Here is a 4,193-nt window from a genome sequence, read left to right as displayed (position 1 = left end):
TTGACAGACGTTGAATCAATATTAGCTTTCTTAGCCTACTTTACACAGAACTAACGTCAGACCTAGCTAACATTACATGTATAGTTAGCGAAATAACGTTCAACCTGATTTTTATCATCTCAAATCAGCATCGCAACTATACTAGCACTGTGCTTTCATTATTATTTCATTTGGTGATAGATAGTTAATCAGTTTTTAAGCTCTTTCCTCGCGACTCCTGGCTCCAGGTACGTGTCCACAGGGGTGATTTTAAACGCGAGTGGACGCGCCGCTTCCCAGTATTGCACGCTTGGCAGGCTGCCACGAGAGGATGATTGACAGGCGCTCTCCTTCATACAAGCACGCGTACAGTTCATGGCTGCACCTGATTGGACGATCGCATTCACAGCTGTCCTGTCTGCTCCGGAGTTCATGCAGACCAATATGGCGGCTCGTTTGGAAACTTTCTCTTGTTCTACGAAAATAGTTCACCGAAAGGTGTTTCTGAAAACATTTTAAGCGAGAAATAAGCTATGCAGTTGCTGAATCTGTCTTTATTTTAGATCGCCAACATTCAGTTTAGAAGATTTTCGCGAGCGTTTGCGAGGCGGCGAGTCGAGCCCGGCGCCTCTGATGACGATCGGCCAACTCGCGGGCCGTCTCTCGACATTCGCCGCGACGCTACCAGAATGCATTGCACAGCTTTTCACATAGACAATGAATGGAATGCGGGGAACCACCGCTGCCTGTGGACACGTACCTTCCCTCGCTTCGTGAATCGCGCCACTCAATTTTTCTAAACAAAGCAGCGTCTTGCTGATCTGATGTAATCTCATGCTGCATTCACTGCAGTCGGACATTGGAAATATGCGCTCGTAAATGTCAAATTGGACATAACTTTTCTTTGAATTTGTTGCTGCAAACTGGGGTGGCAAGGCTTTCTTTTAGGGTGGCATTTGCCACCCTATGCCACCCCGGTAGATCCGCCCCTGTGTAGCCCAGCAGTCTGAACAGCCATTCTAGTTCAGATTATCTAAGTTTTCAGGTTTGGTGGCTCGCCGCTGCCACCTAGTGGTGTAACTGAGTGATAGGAAGTGGTGCACTGAAGAGTGTTTCCAGTCCGAAAAAACGACAGACACGTGTGTGGAGAGTGAGCTTAGCAGCATCAGCAGAGAGCTGTTATTAGCACAAAACAATAGTTCAGTACTTGTCTTTAAAGTAGGAAGTAGAAAGGCTACGTTAGAAGAGTTTTTTGACCGTGGAAAGAGAAGTCGTCCGACGTCGCGGAGGTTCCTGACCCGTCCGAACGACGTGGCTGTTGAATATCCCGGTGAGTTAGCTGTTAGCAAACACGGGCGAATTAGCATATTCAACTAGCACTGTGAATTAGCATTCTGGTTGATAACTTGAAAAAGGTTTATAACTTCAGACTGTGGATTTATTGTGTTAAAAAAACAGTCAGGATAAGCTGATAAGCTCATGGTGATATTACGAATGGTGTGTTTATTTTGGAAATGTGTAAATACTGTGAAAAAATGCTAATTAGGCCTGTTGGTCAGCTAATTCAGATAATTATGAGACATGGTTAATATTATGTGCTTAATGTGTGAATATATTCTTTGTGAGCTTTTTTATTAAGCATATGGATGCAAAAGTTAAAGCATATATGTGAGTGAAATGTTATTATGTGAATTATGAGGGATTGTGTGATAGTGTGTGTAACTCTGAGAGATAAAAAAAGAAAGAAAGAGACAACACACAGTGGACTTTTGATAAGGACAATTATTAATTTTCCCTGCACGTTTTGTGCAGGCTGGTTTTTTGTTGAGCTGTTCTACAAACTGGATCGAGTGCTCAAGCTGCCTTCATCCTGCTGCTTTCTGGTTCCCCCTCATCATTCCCCTCCATCACTGCTCACTGGATCTCCAGTCATCATCCCCATCATCTTCAGTCCTCCTCTCCTCTACTCACCTCACAGCCTTCATCGTCTGTAACCAGGATGGACAGTCTTTCTCATAAAGGGTGGTAGGAAACTTGAGTGCACTCAAAATAAACTGAAACATTCACAAACTTGGGTTGAGTAACCAAAGACTGACTCATACTCAACCTGTTGACACAAGAGTAAATTTTTTGTTCATTGAGATCTCAATTTTTTGTTTTTTATTTTGGTTGGGTCTCAACGATTTATCTAACAATTATTTGCCATATTGGTTTTGGTATTGATAATTTAACTTCAAATTGGGCCAGATGTATGTTTAAATTTTGTCATGCCCAATTGTGTACCAGGTTAAAGGTCCTCGTTACAAATATAAAAAAGTGTATTGAAGTGAAAAAAAATCAATTTAAAGCTATGGTTTAACTTAAAGGTGAATACCGAAAAAAAGTGAAACAAACCGTTAAACATTGAAACAGAAACCAATACAGTGAATTTAAACGGTTTAGCTGTTGGTGTGAGTTATTGTGGGAAGAAATAAAAGTGTTTAATTTACTACTTTACTGCTCTATTTTACTTTCAGTCTCCTCTTAGAACCTAGACATTAGACATACCTGCAGGGTTGGTGGAACACACGCCAGGTGGGTTACACTTGTAATTCTTGTTAACGTGTTTTAAGTTTTGATCACAGACCGCCGAGTCTCCACACACACGCGCACACACACACACACACATTCCACGTGGGTCTCTTCCTTTGTTTAGCTTAGCTTTGTGTGTTAGGTAGTTAGGTAGTAAGGCTTTGTTAATTGCAGTGTTATTGATTGTGATCATTATTACTGATTTTAATAAATCTTATCATATTATAACTAGCGGTCTCTTGTGCTTGTTGTGTATATGTCACTGGATAACAGCAGGTTGTGAAGGCTAGTGCTTGAATTTCACGCCTTTTTAATTGTTCGATTGTTTTTATACTTCTATGCCAATGATCACGATGATTGGCATGTGAGTAGGGATGGGAATTGATAAGATTTTTACGATTCCGATTCCATTATCGATATTGCTTATCGATTCGATTCTTTATCGATTCTCTTATAGATTCTAATTTGGGGGAAAAGAACAAACATTTTGATTGGCATCAAGTTTGTTTAATAAGAACTCACAACCTTAACTCACAATGAGGTCAAAAGAGGCCCAAAGCCAAGATGGCAAATACACAAGAATGTGAAACCAGCTTAACTGAACCGCGCAGTCGTACTTGCTGAATCGAGCGTGCGTAACATGCGTAAGTTACGTGACGTCATTCGTGCTGGTTGGAATTGATAAGAGAATCATTAGATAAACTGCCAAACGATTCCATGGAATTGAAACACACGGAACCGGTTCTCTATAGGAACCGGTTCTCGATTCCCATCCCTACATGTGAGTAAAAAACCTTTATATTGAGACTGAATACAGTTTTAGGTTATCTTTTCCCTGATCCCAGGGTGGTGCCCCGTAGATTCATGATTATATCATTGTCGTTGCAACTGAAATTCCAGTTTAGTCTAGTGCAGGTGAGAGTTTGGCAATGAAATACCAGAAGACATAATATCCGAATCTGAAGATCTTTTAATGCTGCAGCATGAGCCATCCCAGTGTGACACAGGAATGACTGAAGAGTCACTCTTTCTGTTGGCACTTATAATGCAGTCATTGTCTTATCCTGCATCAATGGGCTAGTCTGGCGACGCCCCTGGTGACAAATGGTCCTGCAATACGCATTGAGGACAGACAGCCATTTGCCTACAAAAATACATGATTAAATAGGAATTTCCCTCACATAATAATAGATTAAATATAATTATTGATATCGATAATCATATTGACATTAATAATTAGCTGCTGATAACCAAATCTGCTCCTGATACATCCCAAACACTACGTTTGACTCCATTTGACAGACAGGAAACATAAACACAGTAGAGCAAACAGAAGCTCCGCAAACAATACAATAAAGATTCTTGTTAGAGATGAAGATTAAGGGGAACACTGCTGGCAAACTTTAGAATTCAACATCGACAATTCAAAGATAAGGTCAGGTCTTTGCAGCCAACAGTTGTAGATCAATGGATTAGACGGATATGATTTTAAAAGGCTGGATCTATTTCTGATGAATGTGTGGCAAAAACTGTATGCATTGATTTATTGTGTTACTATATCAATGTCATGTCCACCTACCAGTCTATCAAACATGCTGACAAGGAGTAAAACATTACAAAAGGGAGTAAGTTGAGTGCTTACT

Source organism: Eutrigla gurnardus (genome assembly GCF_963514095.1).
Source record: "Eutrigla gurnardus genome assembly, contig: SCAFFOLD_54, whole genome shotgun sequence".
Classification (NCBI taxonomy): domain Eukaryota; kingdom Metazoa; phylum Chordata; class Actinopteri; order Perciformes; family Triglidae; genus Eutrigla; species Eutrigla gurnardus.
This window is presented reverse-complemented; position numbering follows the sequence as displayed.